At 40.1% G+C, this 20646-nt stretch overlaps 1 long non-coding RNA gene across 1 annotated transcript in view; it reads left to right on the forward strand.

Annotated features, from left to right (window-relative positions):
* LOC125689174 (uncharacterized) overlaps window positions 1-17590 on the forward strand; it is a 32134-nt gene extending 14544 nt beyond the window's left edge. Inside the window, exons 3-7 of the long non-coding RNA XR_007375102.1 lie at window positions 1869-1947; window positions 3522-3785; window positions 8019-8197; window positions 11158-11264; window positions 17465-17590. This is a non-coding gene — a long non-coding RNA (uncharacterized LOC125689174). The remainder of the gene's footprint in view (window positions 1-1868; window positions 1948-3521; window positions 3786-8018; window positions 8198-11157; window positions 11265-17464) is intronic.
* Window positions 17591-20646: the final 3056 nt, after the last annotated feature.

Genomic DNA, 20646 nt, shown 5'->3' on the forward strand with positions numbered 1-20646 from the left:
GACTCAGTTTTGATTCATTGTAAGAGGAAAAGACGCTACTTAGCATTCAAGGAGGGATGAACAAGATGAAAGTTGTGTTTGGGATGGGCACTTGTCACTACCGAAAATATCTGTGGAGTCTCCAGGGAGTCTCTTCAACTCTGCCACATCTATGTTAAAAGGAAACAACATCAATTGAACTGAAGAGCTTGGATGAGTTTCAGAAAGCCACTTCAGTGTGACTTACTGTTTTATCAGTTTTAAGGACTGTGGTTCCCTTTTCAGACTGGATAGGATATGAAAAGTAAATAAACCATTCCTGTATCCAGGATGAAGAAAAACAGTGATTGAGGAGGAGCCTAGAAGAGCATAGCTGAAACATTGTAGGTTTGACTGCATGTAATGGCACAAAGCTGCTGTGTTGGCATTGTGGACCAACTCCCTACTGCCTTGCCTTGTGGAACTGTCTTTACACAGGTTTAAATAGCTTCTATGTGAAACAGCAAGGAGCCAGACCCAGGTATGGGATCTCTGCACATACTCAGCAGGCTGTGTTTGAAATGCAGGAGGTTTCCTTGCCCACTCTAAACCAGATCTGCAGCCCACTCAGCAGCTGTTCCACTTAATTGTTCTGTAGTTTTCTTGGCCAAAATCTTCTGTGTGTCTGAAAGAGCACCTTTAAGATAAACTATGAAACTTCTTTTTAAGATGTCTTATTTGCCCTTGATGGAAAAATTCTTGCCTGGGAGACTGTCACAAAATGAAAGCTGTGGATCAGGCTTGGTCATGCTGCTTCTACCTTTACCCCCAATGACTACGCTGTAGCTTGAATTGATCACAACGAGTGAATTGAAGCTGTTAGTTCATTTAATTGTCAGTTCTGTGTCTGTCCACTAAGTCAGTCAATGATTTTTCTGAAGTGACTGCTACTACCTCACAGAGCTGCTCTTATGGCCATTGGACGTGTATTGATGGTGCTAATGGAGTCACTGAGCCAAGCTCACATCTAGCAGTGTCATAGTTCTCCAGATATTGATTGTGATGGCATTTTGTTCTGCAGCAGAGTCCTGAAAGCCCAAGCTGCAGCAGAATCCAATGCACTAGCTAGTTGACAGGATGACGTAGCTTTAGGGCTGAAGAGGCTTCATGTAATTTGAAAGAAAACAATAAAATGCAAAAACAATGGTTCTGATGGTGATACAGGATACACAGGCTAGATTTATAATCATTGAGATTCAGAGTCTCTTGGAGTAACTTCAAAATAGTGACTGTGGTATTGATTTTTTGAATTTAATAATCATATTTCAATTAAAAAGAATTTAATGAACCTTGCTGGCTGCTCTGAACCTAGCCACTATAGATGATTAATTTTTAATGGTTTGGGTGATAGAGGAGTTTTGATGAATGTTTGAAAGGACAGCAACAATCTCACATGTTTGTCTAAGGAAAATTTCCGTTTGTCCTGAATGCTCAACTGGTCTTTATTGTGCCTGAAAGCATCTTGTAGAAAAAAAACTGTTAGGTCACTAATCCACCTCACTCTGAAGACTGGATTTCTCTTAGCTGTATTCTACCTAGAAATGTGTCTTCATGTTATGTTAAAAGCTAACATTAATTTCCCTCTATTTTGTCTCCTTTCAGTGTGCTATGCTGCTGTAAATAATCACTGCCTCTTGGATGTTTGCAGTGTACTGGTGTTTGGAGACTCACCACTTCTTATCATTGACAACTTCAGCTCAATCTGAGATAGCAACCTAGAGGGGAAAAGCTGTGTATTCTATTACTGACCCTTTGAGAAATACTTTACCCTTCTCTATCAACTTTGCATCTATGGAAAATTATTTTTTGCTATAGGCTCTTTCATTCAAGATTGATCTTTTTTCTGTCAGGTGGCTGCTTTAAAACTGTCTTTAAGACCTCTTGTGAGAGCAGGCTGATTGTTCCTATCAAGAAAACACACGCAATTAGGTAAGATGAGATTGTTGTAACATCTGAGAATAACTAATTTCTTGTTCAGTTGAGACATTTGGTTATTATTTGCATTGGCAATCTTTTTCACTGTTCTAAGAATTTTTCTAGAAAACAGGGTTCTGTGTATAAACTAAAACCTTCAGATTTCTGGAGGGATGCCAGTGATGGTACCTGCTGTTGCAGAAGCAATTTGAGATAATGACAAGTGGTTTGTAACAACTCAACCCAACCAGAGAAATGTGGCTGGGGTGTGCTGAGGAGAATGAGCAAAGTTTTGTAAGTATTTTTACAAACTACTGAGATCAACTGCAGGATCACGAACAAGAATCAGTTCTTTCTCTGAATGAAAAAGCATAATAACAATAACAACAAAAAAGGATGCAACTGAGCACCAGTGGAAGAACACTTCACTAATGATGGAGATAAGCCTATTGAAATGTTAAGAGCAAGTCCTGTTTGCCCCCTGCTTACTGTGCTGGAGCAAGACTTTTACTGGGAACACACAGTGCAGCCTTAAAATTTGAAGCTCTTAAGAAAGCAACAGCTTTTTCCTTTTTTTTTTTTTCCCTTCCCTTTAAAAATAGTTTTGCCAGTAGTATTTGCAGAACTCTGTAACAAATTATCTAAAAAATGGTACTTTATTATTGTACCTAGGAAATATGTATGTATGTTACAGTACTTGCACAGAATGTTGATGAGAACATCTGACTCCCACAAATCAGGATTGTATTGTAAGAGTAAGGACTGATAATGTGAATAAGTGTTTTCAAGATCAGATCGCACTCTATGTTTTAAAATGTCTTGAAGTTAATTGTTCTTCCAGCTAACAGTTTACTGCCAGGAAAGTCCTCCATATTGATCATTATTGCATATTAATGGCTCTATCAAGTATTTATTTTGCAAGTTTCTAGGCTGAATTTTTTTGTTGATGTCTCCCAGGAGAGTGAACAAACTTCAGGAGAAGTGGAAATAGCCACTCCTTCTTTGCAAGTCTGAATATTTCAATGTATTTTCAATAGATCTGTTACAGGAGCATTTGGGGCCAGTATTTGGATTCCAGTAACGTGATGGATTGAAAGACTTTTTGTGATACAAATGTGAACTTAGAAGCCAGCTGGTTGGATCATGTCCAAAATGCTAACATGAGGAATCGCAGAGGGACAGCTTTCCAGTAGTGCAGTTAGTGGGCTTCAGTGCTCTCCGTGAAGAAGTCAAAACAGCGCATGCAAACCAAACTGCACATTTCCACTACTTCAGTTGTCTGTGCAAATGGACATAAGTTTAGCAGTCCTCTTTAGATTGGTTGTGCTAATATCCAAGAAGTGCTCAGATGAGTTGATCACTGTTCCAGATATAGCTTATAGTTTCTGTATCGTGTTATAAACAAAACCATTGACTGAAACACATCAGTTCACTTAAAGGCAAAGAGAAATCTTGCACATTTGCTAACATTTAAATTAAGCTTCAAGGTTAACCAAAATAACAATTTTGAAGGAAAAGCAGACTTTACATGTTCATCTAAAAATCTCTTTTTTTTTTATTACATAGCATAAAATATTTATTTGTTGCAGGTTTATTTTTGGTTGGACCTTGTATAAAGACATTACCTTCAAGAAGAAACATTGAAATTTTAGGTTTTTCTTGAAACCAGCATATAAGGATATGTTGTATGTTGTGACTACGCTGCCTCCTACACAGATGAGATAAAAAGGAGTTGGACCAAACCCCCAACAGAAGTCTTTGATATTTGTCTTTGGATGTTGTGGATGTGAAGATGCTTCAGAATGGAGTTCATAATCCTGGACCTCTTTTCATGGGAGTTTGAATACATGAAGGTACTAAATAAAACTAATCAGAATGGAGTGCTTGGAATAGTCCATGGAGTCACATCCTTTGCAAAATTAGCTTGTGGTAGCACAAGAGTAGGCAGAGAGACTTAATTTAACCTTAAGTGTGTGTGCCAGCATTTGGACATTTGCACTCTGCTGCAGTTAAATACACTGGTAAAACTAACTTGTTGATCAAAGATAGCTCCGAAGTGGGAGGAGGTTCATGTAGAGATTTTGCTGGCTTGTCTTGCCATAAGATAAATTATGAGATGGACAATACTTTCAGAATTACTCTCTCCTCATAGCTCTAATTTGGGTTACAAATCTATGAAATCTAAACCTCAGGTGAAAAATATTGACATTAAAAATAGTTATTTGTTTCTCGGTAATTGTAAGTCATTTGTGTATTTTATGCTTAGAAGAAAATCTGGTTTTGAACTGCTGAAAAATTAGTTGTTATTTAGAACATGTGAATCCATTGTGGTTTTTTTTTTAAGCCTATTGAAATCACTAATTTTTACACATCAGACACTGTAAGTCCCAAATAGGTCCTAAAAATTAGGCTACTCATTACCTAGCAAGAGCTGTTAGAATTGATTATGTTTATGCCCGCACTACGAACTTGAGAAGACTACTACTCATAAAAATACTTTTGCGTGAGTTTTCAGACAGTGGGAGCAGTAATTTAAGGCTTTCTTCTTTCATTTGAAAGTTAATTTGGATGAAAGTAAGGCTTGCATTTAAAGTGCAAAAAGCGCTTCTTGCGCTTCTTGTCCACGTGTGAACAGTTCTAATTTGGGAATCAAAGTGTCTTCTTGTTTCACTTAATCTTCTTTGAAAATAGAAGCGTTTAGCTTAATCCTTCATTGAACTGGAACAGGTCCACTTATTTCAGTCCACCTGTGAGTTATGCTGGAACAGGAGAAGCTCTTCTGAATAACGACTGTTCGTTTTGGAACTATTTTTCCAGCTACTTTAGGTCTGAGTCTGATCTCAGTTGACACGCATTACAGCCTTCCAAATCTCAATTTTTTAGCCATTTCATCAAATAATGGTGTCCATTCTAAAAGCTTTTAAGAGTAGACTCAAAGCTGAATCTAAGCTGTTCTGAGTGTTTGTGACAGAAATAAAAGTTAGGACTTGTGGCTTTTATCAATTTCAGACTAAAATTAATTCTTTGCCGGCTGTAGGTATGGATGGCAGCAACACTGTTATATAACAGTAAAAATGATTATGGTCAGTAATTGAACAAAATAAATCATTTGGTATTTTGGTGCATGGGAAATCAAGGCACATGTACAACATCTTGCCAGCCTTGCATCCCAGAGCCTGAACTGTGCTTAACCATTTACAACTGTAATATGATTGCAAACTTGAGACATGATTACTAAATAAGCATCTTTTGGGACATTCTGTACATTCTGAGAATTAAATAGAAAATCCTTGAACATTAGTCGCTGGAGAGGTCAAGTCATTAGTTTTGATTTGCCTTGCCTTCCCTTGCCCTCCCTTGCTTTCCCACTTCTTATGCAGTCTGTGCCATTGCTGATGATGTCTGTACCTGGGTAACACAGAAGGTCAAACAGTCTGTGTGTTGGACATTTCAAGCCGCTCTCCTGCTTAAGTTCCAAATCATTAGCATGGCTAATGTGAACTTAAATCTAAGCATCATCAATGGGAAGGAAAAAAAGTCCACTGTATAGTATATCTAGCAGTAGAAAACACTACAGAATGGCAACATAAGTGTTTAATTCAGTGCTCCTCAATTTGGAAAAAAAAAAAAAAGAAATCAACAACTCACCACCAAGACTCCCCTCCCCCTGACAAGCTTGCTAAAACTAGGTCTGAATTCCCAGTGGGAATAATGAGCAACAGCAAGAGTGAATGCTGGGAGAAAAGAATGCAATTGTATTAGACTCCATCACAATGGGAGGTAAACCCAAATCATTTATAAAAGGTAAATGCTGGCAGAACACAGGGAGCTCAGAGCACCACACTGCAGGTGTGATTTATGAGGCTGGGGACTGGCTATAAATCAAACCCTTTTGTTTTAAATAGTACTGCTTCAACGCAAGATATCAGTTTACATGTAGAGGAAATGATGAAAAAAATGCAGTGCATTGCATCCCAGGAATACTAGAGAATCAGATTTACAATGAGGCTATCAGTACCACATCCAGACAATAGGTATCTGATGCGCAATTTAACGAATGCTCTCGCTGCTTGAGCAGAGTGCCCTAATCTACCAACTCAAGTTTGTCTTTAATGTATTAATTTGGGCATCTATTTTATGAGACCAGCTGTTAGAATCATTTCACTTATTATCAGGAATGCCTTGGCCATTCTTGTTAACTAGCTAGAGGTGTCCTTTTATGCCACCAAAAGGCTCTGCCTGCTTCTCTGCTAGCTGTATTTTTCCTTAATTATGAAGGTTTATGAGTCTCGTTATTTAGTGGCCTCGTGCAGTATAAATGGGTGGGTAAAACAATTAATTCCTAAGGATTCAAACAAGGACAAGGCATCCTGGAAACTTCTATATGAAAGCAAGAAAATATCTCTAGTGGAAAAAAAAAAAAAAAAAAAAAAAAAAAAAAAGGAGGTGTTTTCTCCCTGTCTTGGTTGTATAATTAGCAAATAGAAGAGATTTTAACGGTAACAATCTATTGGCAAAATGATCTCTTCTGCTCTGCTTTTCAGGTCTGCCAGAGCTTGTCTTGGCTGCGTATTTTGCGTTCATTTTGCATATGTACCAGCAGAGCAAATGATATTCCTGAAACCACTCAGTGTCCTGCAATGTGGGCCAGGGAAACACTTAGAAAAGCTGGGAGAGGACAAAAGGCCTGAATAAAGGGAGGGACAGCATCAGCGTTCGAAGACATTTATAGTGAAACAGTTGCTGAGTGCATTGCACGTATCCGAGCCATTTTGTGTAATAGTATTATATCAGCAATGATTTAGCCATCTGAACGTAAAAAGTTGCCTTTAATTCACTGATAAGCATAGTGCCTTCATGTCAGCAAGGAGCCAAGAGACATCTTGTACTGCAGTGCTTTATCACAATTCAATTACTTTCCAGGAGTCCAAAATGCAAACGCTATAGAAACACATGAGCACAATTTTGAGGGCCTTTCTGGAGCTCGGATATTGATATAGCAGCATCAGCTATTGCTGGAGGCATTAATTTCAATTGCTAGTGTGAGGAAAGTATCATTTCACTGAATCATTGATTTTTTTCTTTTTTACTTATTATTACAAAACACGTCTAGTGCCATTATTTTATTGGGCACTCTATAAATGTGAAAACATATTCCTGCTCAGTAGAGCTTGCAGTCTAAATTAGAGCAATATACGAAAAAGATATATTGACGATGAACAGAGGAAAAGAAGACAGTGCCTGAAATTGCTTTTACTTCTTCCTCAAATCTAACCACGTTGCCAGCTGATCAGGGGCCTAACTTTTAAAAGTACTTGATCTTCTTTTTTCCAAAGATTAAGATGTTTGAATATATTTAAAAATACTGCCATTTTACAAATGGAATTTAATGGTTTCATAAATGGTGCCACAAAAACAAAAACACTTCTAATGGGAGAGAGGCAGAGAAGGGTTTTCCTCTTCTGAATCTTATACTGTCCTGACATGAGAATCAATTCAGATAGCTATGGATCTGTCTATGCTAGGAGTCATCCTGTTTGCAGTGCCATCTTCATGACGCTTTGTGATTTGACTGGGTTCCTGGATTCTTCTTTCCTTTTTAGGCTTTTTTTTTTTCTTTTTTTTTTTTTTTTCTTTTCTTTCTTTTCCTGGGCAAACAATGTCTTGTTTCTTTGTCTATTTTGTCCTGTGAGAGAAATACTTTTGTGGGCCATGGTAGCGTTTTAAAGTGATTTTTTGAAAACTCTTTTGCCTTCTCCACAAATAAAGATGTCACTCGAGAGGCCTTATTACAACAGTCAGGAAGAAATATAATTAAAGCAGATTTAAAGATTGAGTTTCTTTGCCATTATAAAGGTTAAATACACGGAAAAGCAAAAGAACATTTGTATAGCAGAAGCAATAATGAAGGGTTTACATCTGCAGCCTCTATGAACAGAAGAGCTTGTGGGTTTCCTTATGTACAGTCATCAGGAGTAGCTGGTAATTACCAAGTTCAAAGCCCATTATCTCCTCTAAAAAGCCAACTTGTTTTGGGGGGTTGTTTCTGCATGACGTGATGTCTGATGGTTCTCTTCCTTTTATAGGCCTTCTTGGTGCGCATCAAATCCTGACCTGGGATGGAAAGCAATCTTTGTGAACGTTTGTACAGAGGGCTGTGTGATAGATCCAGCAAAGGCTGAAGACTGGCAACAGTGGCTGATGTAGTACCATGGAGAAAAGAAATCTGAACACTGCTCTCCAAGGAGACTGAGTGAGAAGTGAGGTAATATAGGGTTTCATTGCCTAGTTGGAGTTGACAGAAGGCAAGGTGATTTTGCTCTTCAAATTGTGCTCAGAGGACAGGAGGCAGTGTGTTTATTGCAGTATATGTGGTAGGTGGTAGGAAGGCACTGTATTATGTACAAAGGTCTCTTGCAAAGCTGATGCCTATTTTTCCCACTGCAGAGTCGGTACACTGACTGCCTCCTTGCACATCCAAAGCCTTGCCATGATTTGCTCTTTGTATAATTTCATTAAACCAATGGGAATTGCACTGAGGTAAAATTGGAGGAGAAATTTTGTATTCTGTAGCTGACAGGGGACGTCCTGAATTTATTCTAAATTTATTCTATTGGTGTGGCTTTACTTTCAGGTAGGCACTGTCATGCATAAGCCCTTTCAAGACATCTGCTGCAATAGCTGCAAGTGTAAAGTGTTCACTAGGAGCTTCTATACTGCACTGCTGTGTGTGTGCAGGCTGTGCAAAGTGGGGAATTCACCTTGCTTGTTAAACCATAACCTTCCACATAGGAAGCTCAAGTAGGTCACTTAGGGGAGCCAGGAAATGCACTGCGTGTCTGATACGAATCTGATAGCCCATCTAGTAAACGGGAGTGGCCAACGACACACATCCCAGTTTGTCAGATGTGCTCATGTGTTTTCTGAGATGTTACAGATAGAGTATATATCAGAGCTTAGAATCTGACCTTAAAAAGTAGATGTCTTCTAAGATTGCATTTGACTTCCTTGTGATAAGAATTAGCTTTCCATCTTAATCAGCATTTGTGACTTGATTCAGCAAAGCATTGAAGGTGTGCTTGAGGCAATCTCTCTTCAGCAAAACTTTTAACTTTGAATACATGTTCCAGGAACAGAAATTGAAATTAGAGTTGGGTACATAGGCTTCACAAAATTGGGTTTCAACTTTGGGGAAATCAGTCATGATCACTTAGTTTCTAGTGCAAACATTTCTCCACTTTTGCTGAGGAGGGGACTGGCACAGGAGTCACTGGAAACCAAGATTAATTGTGTGCAGGAGATTTTAGGCCGTTGGTTAAATAACAGCTAAGCAAGTGAGCAGGCATAAGTTAAGTGAAAAAACTATCTATTTAAGCATTTGGATCTATACGAAGAAAAATTTTGAAAGATTGACACTTCAGTGTCAAAATTCAAGTGAAAATTTGTGATTCAGAAAATGTTTGCAGTAGTCTGCAACCCTCAGTGTTCATTTTATGCCTATATACCTGCAGACAGACATTCTCTTCCTTATTCATGTTTCCAATTTTCTGTTTTTGTAAAACTATAAAATAAACAAACGCACACAGATTTTGTGATGTGCTCCACCATTCCTCTAGTATTGCACTGTAGGATACAACAAAGGCATAATGAGTGAGAATAAAGGAATCAGGGATATCAAAGAAAAGACATTCCTTTATTCCTCATCAGGCAAAGAGAAAAGATAGCAGAATCAAAGCTGTGAAGGCTTCCCTGTTAGTAGACCCTAACACAGGTAAGAAATACCATCTTCAGCTGAGCTGTTACTGGAGTTCTGCAAAGTCTGCTCCATGAACAGGCTTGCAATCTGAACATGAGACTTCTTTTACTTTTATGTGCCACTGACAGCAGCAGTATCTCTCTTCCTCCCCTACCATCTGCAAGCCAGAAATATCACCATCTCCCAGCCACTGCAAACTGAAGAACCCAATTGCCCTTATCTACTCTCCAAAATGTGCACTGTGAGGAATGTCCTGCAAATGGTAACTTTCTGATATTACTCAAATGCTCCACAGTAACGTCATTCAGAATGGCTTCTGAAATTTAAATGTTTGTATGCTTTCTTTTTTAGCATTGAAATGAAACCCAATCTCTTACAAAATAAGTTCATTAGTTGAACAGAGCTCTTACGCAGCATTGTAGGAATTAATATTTCAGATAAGAGCAGTTTCTGGTCTGGTGCCTATCTTTTTGCCAGGGGGCAATGATGTCACAGTTTGGCAATGGGAAGCGTTCTTTAAAAGCTTTGATCATGCCTTAATACAGGTGCTGATTGCTGCCCTTGAATACATCTGATAGAATGTTATCATAGTCCAGTGATCTGTTAGGTTTGAGGTCGGCTGTCCAGTTGCGATGTGGGGGATGAAGGATTCTTGCTGCTAAGAGACATGGTTTAATGATGGGACTCAGTAGGTCAGATTGGTGGCTGGACTTAGAGATCTTGAAGGTCTTTTCCAACACAGGTGATTCTGTGATCCCATTGGACAGCTCAACTCAATCCTTATAAACTGGAAGTGGGACTTTGGAACAGGAATCTGGACACGTTCATAATTATATGCACTTTTCTGTTGTTGTTTAAAGGTACAAAGGTACCAGCATTGACAAAATACCACTTCAAAATGAAATATTAAAAAAAACTGAGAACACTGAGAACACACGTCCTAATTGTTGCATGTTACATTAATTTTAATTTCCTGTTAAACTGGACAAGAGCAAGTTTTGCTATTTTTATATTATTTAGTTAGTGTCCTTGTAAAGCCTTATTTATCTCTCTGTCATTCTAACCCTGGTAGGATTTTCTGTTTTTAAACCTCATAAATTAGAGGAATTTTCTATTTATTCATATGACATATTAATTGTTAGCAATGTTAGACTTTTTTTTTCCCTATGTGTTGTGTAATCAGTGATTGGCCCCGTTTAGTTCTAAGTGTTGGGAGAAACAGAACCCCTTGTTTTCCAGAACCTGCTCCATAAATCTGTAGACTCTGTATATTCCAGTCACAATCTCTGTCTGTGCAAAATTTGGAATAAATGTATTAAGTCAAGAAAGCTGTTTTAGTTTAACATAATATAATAATAGACTCTGTCTTCAAACTCCATCTATCATTCCAGCACTCGTTAGGCATTCTGGTTTTGTTCATAGTAGAAGCCATCATAAAGAAATTCATTTTCCTCTGTTCACTCATCCAGTTTATTGTAAGAGAGCTCCGCGTTCATTTGCCTGTTACGCAGCATTTTGTGGGATGAGAAAGAAACAAGCCAAAAGAAATCAGCAGAAGAAACAGTTATCATGTTGGGTAAGACTGCTCTTATTTATAGTGGTATGAATGCAGAACAGCTCTACTTCTCCCAGAGTTTATTTGTGCTAATTGAATGCAACTGAACACCAATACCCACCCTCTTTTACCCATATTTTCTTCATTTTCCAGAGTTATAAAGGCTCCATAGTCTCTATGTTATTATGGCTTCCATCACTTCTGTCGTTACTTCCCTTCTTGCTGTGTTTCCTAAGTTGGGCAGTTAGGTCATGTGCCTTCCAGCCTGTTCATACTGCACTACAAATAAGCTGGGAAGCAATATTGTTGATGCCATTGACATCGTTCTCTTTCCTACCCCAGTGACAAAGCTGTTTGTAGCCATGTTGCACCTGGTTTCTTTTATCCGGAGGGCAGGACCCTGGAGTTGTTTCTACATCTGGGTCCCTCACAGAGCTGCAGGATGCATGGTGTGTTTCAGTAAGGATACCACCCTCAGTGTGCTGGATGCCATGCAGTGGCAGTGACAGAAAACGAGAGCTTTATCCTCCTCTATTGCTCTGCTCTGTGAACAGAATGGTGCTCTTGGTGGAGCCAAACTGAAAGCTTTCTGCACAATTGGCACAGCTAGAAATTTGCAGTCAGGAACGTGTGAGCTGGTAAATCTGTAAGTGGAGAGTTACATAGAGGCTTGACACAACGGTAGGTGAAGTGATCCAGTAGTAGTTTTGCTTTCCCTTTATGCCACTCTCTGGCTTCCTGTTCAGCTACAACAAACAAAATCTTCCCAAACTCAGCTACAGGGCCTTACAGATGTCGTCCCTGCCATGGCACATTTCTCTACCTATTTACTAATTTGATGTTTGTCCTATGCCTACACAGCTTTGTGCTTTCTGTCCTGTACCTTCAGTCTCTGGCAGTTTTCCCCTGGAAAACTGATCTGCTATCCTATATGAGTATTTTTTTTTCCCACCTACCATCTTTTTCTTGCCTTCTGAATCTGTCATTAGATCTTTAAGTCATAAAATATCTTGTTTGGGTTTGTTATGTGTACTGTCTATTTGTTCTTGTTGAGTGGGTTATGATCAGTGCTCTTTCTGTGGGTCTGTGTAGACCATAATGTCTGAATATCTTAATTTCTATGATCTGAGAACAGTGGCTGAATCCAGCACTTCATGGCATTATCCACTGCTAAAATAATTACAGCAGTTTCTTGCAGCTAAGCGTGTAGATATTGTGCATTGAGTGTTTGTGCACTTGTGCAATTCTGGGAGGAAAAAAATCTGTTTGGAAATCCTGAATAATAGCTTTGATTATTACACTAAGTTAATATTGCAGAGCCCTTCCCTTTGGAACAATGATTTGTCTGCTGGTTAAAACAAATCAAATAAGTATTTTATACAAGTAGCAAGCCATTATTGAAGATGTGTCACAGCACTGGTAGGACACTGGGACACTAGGATTGAGCTAAGCTGTGCTTTCATGCTTGTGGTGCACTCCCAAGCCTCATTTTTACTGGGTGGCTTGAAGCACGGCCTTTTTCTTTGGCTTCTCTGGTGGTTTTCTAATAAACAGCCTGTCTGCCTGTTATGCTTTCACAGCTGTATTAGCCCCTTTGGCCTCCCCACAAGCTCCTGACTAACGTCATCTCATCTTTTCTGAGAACCTCGGTGCTGCTGGAAAAGTGAATTTACAATTTATTCATCAGGGATGTGGCAGCTGATAGCAAACAGGCAAACACCCTTTGCACTCTATGCACACCAGTCAATTTTCTAGTGAAATAACACAAGAAATAACACATCTGTGCATGTACGTGTATGTATATATAGATATATATATGTGCACATGCAAATTTACTAATTGTGCACTTCTGTGCAAAGATGTGCATGCGTGCATGTCTATCTTTCTCTCTCTGAGAAGAAGAAATCATGCCTTACGCCTTATGTTTGCCCCATGTCCTGCCACTCCCTGGAGTTCCTAATGTTTGTGTCAGAAACTCCTCAGCAGCCTGTGATCCTCACATGGTACACAGCTTCTCTGAAACACAAGCTTGGTTTCATTTGGTTCCTGCTTCCTTCCCTGGCACGCTGCCTTCTTCATCTCTTTGTCTGATTTCTTTGTTGCTTAACTTGCCCTCCCCAGCTTCTTAATCTGTGTGATTTTATCAAGGCAAAGTATGTGTTTCTGTAGGATCGTATCAGTGCTTCATTTCATTCTTCTGCTTCTAGTAAAAATTCCCAGGCTCTGGCTCTAGACTACAGTCAATCTGATTTTTTTTCTAGAATTTAGCCTTCTCATTGCCTTGCCCTGGTGCCCAGCTACCGATCCTTACAAAGAGTCTCTTTCAAAGATAGATTTTTGGCATTGTTTCCTTGCTTATCAGCACAAACAGCATTGAACCAAAGTGCAGTGAAGACAGTCTAACATAAAGTACAAGAGATTCCCACATTGCAATGAGGATTTGGTAAGGTGTATAGATGCTGACGGGGTCTTGAGAAAGGCTGACCAAGGGGGAAGGCAAGGCCTCAACCTCAATTAGTAACTCAAAAAAGTGTTCAGCTCTCCAATTACAAGTGTTCAAATCTCCAATTACAGGAAAAAAAAGGAAAAAAAAAAAAAAGGAAAAAAAAAAGAAGTGAACAACCTGTTAAACAATGCAGCATAGGAGCAGTTTTCACTTTCATGAAGCAAACAGGAGTTTCAGGAGTCACTCGGTTTCAAATGAGCCGTGTTTGACAGGCAAACCCAGACTGAAACCTGAGTGCAGTGCTTGTGAATGAGCTTGGGTTGACACTGAAGAAAAGCTTTCCATGAATCGCCACAAGTGGAAATGCCGCGATAACCCAGATGGGTGCCCCACTTCCCTGCAGACCCGTGCAAAGCCCAAGGAAGTGACCTGGAGCACAGCCTGCTGCCCCAAATAGGACACTGGGAAAGAATGGTTGTTAAGTGCCAGGCATGCTTCGCTCCTCTCCTGTGGGGTTTAGGGTGGGAGGTGCAAATCCCGCTGAGGTGGGGCCCTCTCCCTGCCAGCTGCTCTTGGCACCATTGTGTCCCTGTTCTGCCGATGTTGGCGGGGCGTCCAGCCTCTGCGGGCAGCACGTTTCCCTGCAAACCTGGGATTGCTGCCCTTGCTTACATGTTCTGTTCCTGCATTTCCAGAGGCTGAATTTCAGCTTCATTTAATTTTTTCATGTCTTCATTTTTTAATGTAGAAAAATAGGAAAGTTGTAGAGTGCTTCCTCCCTAAACCTCCACGTTTCTTGTAGTCTATAACCATTCCGTGAAGTATAGCCCCAGTTGGGTTGAAAAGTGAGGGTTGTTTAACAGTACACAAAAACCTGACACTATACTGCCACTGTGCTAAGGAAAATGGGAAAATGTTACTTTTAGTGCTGCAGTTTTATGACAGAAAGGGATCTTTTTTTCTGAACTTGTGGCAAGCTTTTATTTTCAGATCACTTTCTAGAGCCGTAGCAATATTAGATGACTAAGTATATTTTTAATGTTTTCTATTGTTGAATTGTATTTCTTTCTGATAGAGAACATTTTTCTTCATGAAACTCAGGGAACCTTTAGACTTTCTGAGTGATTTCTCTATTAGCTTAAGTCTGAACAGTGTCAAAAATAGGTCAGTAGTTCTGATTTGTGCTGATTGTTTCACACCAGCATCAGTACTGACTGAGCAAAACAGAAAAGCCTTGAAGAACTGACTTAAGTCAGTTCTAAGATGTGTGGTTGCTTCACTGCTACCCCTTTTACCTCCATCAAATCCTGTCTATCTGTATAGGAGACATGCTGTTGTCCAGCGTGCTGTTGGTCAAGCTTCATCTATGTGGTGGTAGAGAAATTTATATTGGTACCATGGATGTCTCCATGCAGCTGACGTGCTGAAAATGCTCTCTGTCTCAGCATCCAGGTTCTTAATGATGAAGTCAAACAGCACTGGTCCCTGTACTGAGCTCTGTGGGGTTGTGCTACTGCCAGGTCCCCTGGGTTTGATGCTGCTGGTCACAGCCCTTTGATCCCAACAGCTCAGCCAGTTTTCAGCCCCCCTCACTGTCCGCTCATCCTATTCTGCACTTCATCAGTTTGTAAGGTTTCTCTGGGAGATGGTGTTGAAAGCCTTGCTAAAATTAAAGCCTTCCTAAGATCAAGACTTTCAGATCTGATCGTAAAGAGGACTTTTCCTTTTCTGAATTATAGCACTATAGAGGCCTTTTGTCCTGGACAAATCCTTGAGATTCTGCTTGTGCCATGTTAGACAGGGCTGGACCGGAGGTTTCTGTATTTACAGAAAGAAGGGAGGAATGATTTTTCATAGAAAGTATTTCAATTCTGTCAAACACGAGCAGTTTACATAGTGATTTTCAGAAGTGCAAGGTAGGCACAGACTGCTGATACTAAATACTTGAAATATAGAAGTAATATAAAAGTATTTATGAAAACAGAGCAGTTTGTCAAAGCTTTTGAAATGTATCAAACTTAGAATCCACGAATGTTAACACATACCATTTACCTTTAAGAGGAAAGGCTCTGCAGTGGGCATTTAGCTAGATTTGTACACCTACACACTGCAGATGGTTTAGTTTTATAAGAGATGAAACTGCATTTGGTGGAACTGATTAAATATAAAAACACCACCATCTGCCATTTATTCTAATATAAAATGGTTTGGGCAGATGCTGACATCTTTGAGATGATTGATTCATCTCTGACAAGTGAAGATTCTCGGAGGGTTCCAGCTGCCCACTGCTCGCACAATACCCGCTTACAGGAGCAAACGCCAATCACCACAGTGTGCTTTGGATGGAGCAGGTGAGCGAAGGGCACTTTAATAACCAGCAGCTTGGAATTCCTAACTGCATTGCTGGTGGTTCTTTTTTTTTTTTTTCCCCTCGTTTTTTCCTCTCTCCTACACTTCTGGCCCACATTTAACTGTGAGAATATTTTATGCACACTGTATACTGTATTGGAGCACAGCTACCCAAGCACGGCAGTGACTGGAAGAGTGTCAATTTCTGGCACAAATAGCTCTCTTCAGTTTTTCAGAGTGGAAAACCATCAGATACTCTCCACATATGCTATTCATTTTAAAATTATTTTTTGCTAAGTGTCCGTCAGGGTTACATTTAAACTTCCTGGAGCATTATTTATTGAGTATGACACCAAATACTTTGCAATAATACAAATTACAGATGTATATCTTAGTTTATTTGATAACACTGACACGTTCTCTACTGTGGTCTTCTTTTTGGTGGCTTGCTGCATCATCTTTTTTAAAGGTTTTGCTTAAGCTTTTTGGAACACGCATGATAAGTTATGGAAGAATGCATTTAAAAATACTCGAGACCAGATTGTGACATCCATACCCACACTGAATAGCAGTTTGCACCAGCAGTAAATCCTGCTGCAGACAGACCGTTTCTTACGAAACAAGGTCCTGACCCAGAGCTGGAGCTGCAGTAAATTCAGTGGACTTTTGGTCCATCTCCAACTGGGAGAAAGTGCAGAACAATTAAACCAGGGTACAGCAAGGAGGCAGACGGAGCCAGTCAGTAGTTGTGAGTACATAAACCACAGGGCTTCTTCAAAACATCCTAAAATAGGATGCTGTCTTTGTATATGTAAAATGTTATCTCTGACTGTGTCCCCCACTCAGAAGTATTGCTTTGAGCAGCTTCTTCACTGGAAAAATTCAGTTAAAAATGGAAAAGGGTCTGTTTATATGACGTGTTATGCTGGCAGAGGAGTGTATGGTATGTATATAGAAGTTTGGTCAGAGGGATACTGAATGATTGTACTGTCATTTGCTGCTGAATGTATCTGGAGTAATTCCAGCCAAGTCTAGAATATCCCTGCTGTGGATGGAAGGAGTTCATCCTGTTCATAAACTGAAGGCTATTCAGAAAATGATGGGTTCTTGTCATTGTCACAGAATGTTTTCTGCTCACCTGTTGCTGAAGGCAAGGCTATATGTTGGTGTCATTTCATTGTTTTAAAGAGTGAAGGGGGCAAAAAGTCAGTCAGCCAAATCCTAATCTGGCGTAACTGTGGTTTGAAGTCAGTGAAGCTAATCTTATTTATATCCGCTGTACATCTGGGCCAGAGGATTCAGCAATGATTTTCCTTATGCTGCTCTTCGTATTAACCCTTTCTTTCTATTACATTTATCTTTTTGGAGAAAATGTTGTATTTCTTTCATTCAAAACCTAAGGCTCTTCAGTCTCCTTTTTCTCCAGGCTCCTTTGTCCCCAGGAAAAGGCAACCCAGTATCTTGCGTGAGAGCAACCTGACTGGTCCTTCTTGGACACTGGTTTTCATAAGGTACTGATGAATGCTGTTCCCTGCAACTGGGGGATTTCAACCAGAAGGTACGGTTGTGTTTCTTCATGTAGTGGTCTGGGAAGCTGCATTCTTGAAGTTGCCTCTGAGGTTGTTGCTGTTGTGGGAGAGCAACGTTGACACTAAAGTCAAAATACAACACCTTAATTTCAGTGTTCGGAAGGTTTGATTTTAAACAGTGGAACAAAATGTGGAAAATAGGTGGGTTTTGGAAGTGGAAAGGAACGATACTTAACATATAGCATGCATATCTGACTTTTGGGAAAAGTCTTTTTTCTCCATTTTGGCTCCTATTTCTTCTGATGTGGAAACGTAATACAAATCTGAAGTGTCTAATTCAAGAAACAGCCACCAGAACCTTTGTAATGCAAATGATCTTGCTGTTCTATAGCATCTTTCTTCCAGAAGGGTCCCAAAGTGCTATACAAATTACGTGTGACTACACGAATCAGTTCCCACACCACTGAATTACTGGCAGCTCTGGATAGCAGAGCGTCTTCCTCACAGCACACAGCAACGTTGCCCAAAGTTTTGGGACAGGAAGCAGAAAATACAAAGCAAACAAGAAAAGATGAAACGGATCAAAATTCAGATTCAAAGGGGACTGAAAAGGATAAAATGAGTTCTGTGCTTTTCTTTGGTAGTGTCATCACAGCTGGTGGTGTATAGTATTATTGATCTAGCTGACCGTCATAATATTTGTCAAGAGAGTTCCCAGGATTGGACAAGGTTATCTGGGCAGAAAACATTATTGCTCTGGGTTTCTGGATCCGAGACCAGCTCGCCCCACAGCCCTTCCTGCTGCATGCCCAGATTAGGAAGGTGTTGGGTACAAGGCTACACCCTGGCCAGATGTGAAGCTTTTAGGGGATGCTCCCAACAGGCCTGAGATGGGGGCATTTAGCTCCGATGCCTCCTGCCCCTGTGGGCACTCCTAGTGGGTGCTGCTTCAGAGCTAACTGGAGCCAGGAGAGGTGGAAAGCAGCAGGAAGAGGAGAAATTCCTACCAAAACAGCACAATGAAAACTAACAGCCTTCTACTCTTATTTTTTTTTTCTTTAATAGAGTGTTTTTGGTTTCTCATGAAAGGTTAGAAATCATAGAATCATAGACTGGCTTAGGTTGGAGGGGACCTTAAAGATCACCTCATTCCAACCTACTTATGTGCCCTGGCTGCCCCCACCCAGCCTGGCCTTGAGCACCTCCAGGGATGGGGCATCCATAGCTCTCTGGGCAGCTGTGCCAGGGCCACCTTCTGACTAAAAAATTTCTTTCTAACATCTAAACTAAATCTCCCCTCTTTTAGTTTAAAGCCATTCTTCCTTGTCCTTTCACTATCATATTATGTAAAAAGTCAGTGCTCTCCTGCTTGGAAGCTCCCTTTAAGAAGAAATGGGTGGGTTTGGGGCTAATAGAATGGAAAGCTGAAATGTGAAAACATCCCTGCCTCACTTTGTCTAACATTATGGCTGACAAAGCTAAAATGTGCTGTAAAACTGAGTTTTGAGGCTGGCATTTACTGTGATAAGCGCCAGAGTATTGCCATTACAACTGTAGTTTCCCATCTAAAATCAGTTAAATTCCCATTTTTATGTAGAAAAGAGGTGATTTTCTTCAACATTTAGCCTGAAATTCAATCTTGTTGGAAATCGCATTGGGCTAATTGCTTCCACTCTGTGTCTGGTGGATGCAGGGGTGCAGCTGCTTTGTGCACAACAGTCCACACACTTCTGGAATCCCCACTTGGTAACCAAGAACCTGTACAAAAAACTGGGTGCAGCTTCTCACACTGTGTGCAGAGTGATGTTGTGGTAGATGCTGCATCTGTGTGGAAGCAAAGTCAATGAAAGCAGCAGTCATCGGATGTCTCCTGGCATAGTTTTGCCCATGTGCAGGCAAAGTGTTTCACAGGAGGCTGAGAAGCTGTAGTTAACGTCACAGCTCTCTACCTGCTGTACAGACAGCATTCACAAAAGTGTCTGATAAATGTGAGTGTGCTCCCACTGATAAAGGCTGCACATGAGAAAATGCAAACGTGCAAAATATCTCCAAGTTTTCTCCTGTCAAGCTCTCATTGGAACTTACACGGTTTCTTCTCCTCTTGCTGCCCACTCCTTCTTCCTCCTCTGTGCTGCTTATCTGGGGGAAGATTCTCAGGTGAAATTTGTAAATGCTTCTCTGTTGTGCAGAGGAGCTTTGATAGCATGAAATGAATAGCAGGTAACATAATAAGAAAAAGTATCTGGCTCAAGCTTTGGAAATGTAAATTCTTTTATCAGTCCCTCTGCTAATTAGAATTGCTGTTTGTCATTTCACATTTAGTTGATTTCATTACATTTTCTTTGGTGATTAGATATTTTAGCTATAAATTAAGAATGCCAGACTAAAAAAAAAACAAAAACAAAAACACAGCGACAAAAAAGAAGCCCTTCATTAAGATGCAGTCAAAGTTGTTTGTATATAGATACGACTCTGATTAAAATAATCTTGTTAGAACATGCTGTTAAGGAAAATAAAGCAAACAAATGGACCACAAAAGTTTGAAAGTTGGGATGAAGGACGAGGTGCAGTCCTTCCAAGTCCCAGCATGAATACCCTCAGTCTGCACTGTGCTTTGCTCTCCAGGGTCGGAGCTCTAACTCAGGGATGATATCAGAAGGACACTTTTGCCCCTCTCCCTTGGGACCCTCTCTTGGACTCTCCTTTTCCTATCCCATACTCGACTCCACTGGCTTGTGTCCTGGCAAGGGCTGCCAGATACTCCCTGTGGAGGCCACAGCCCTCCTGCTTGTACTTTTATTGATACAGCACAGATAAGAGCTATCCTAGAATGCATTCTGGAAGACAAACAAGCCTCTCTGCATTTGGAACTGTGCTTTTAGAGAGCAGACATTGCAGAAGAAAAAACTATTGCACAAATTTTTCCTTCTTTCTAAGATTGATTTGTATCTTATTAGCCCAAGGAAAGGACTACCCAGGAAGTGTCTTAGATTTGGGTTCAGACTTGTTAGCAAAATTAACTTCTGCTCTACAAGGGAGGCCTCGCACATGGAGACAGTGGTATGTGGGAGATTAAGAG

The sequence above is a fragment of the Lagopus muta genome, chromosome 2 (assembly GCF_023343835.1).
Source record: "Lagopus muta isolate bLagMut1 chromosome 2, bLagMut1 primary, whole genome shotgun sequence".
NCBI lineage: Eukaryota > Metazoa > Chordata > Aves > Galliformes > Phasianidae > Lagopus > Lagopus muta.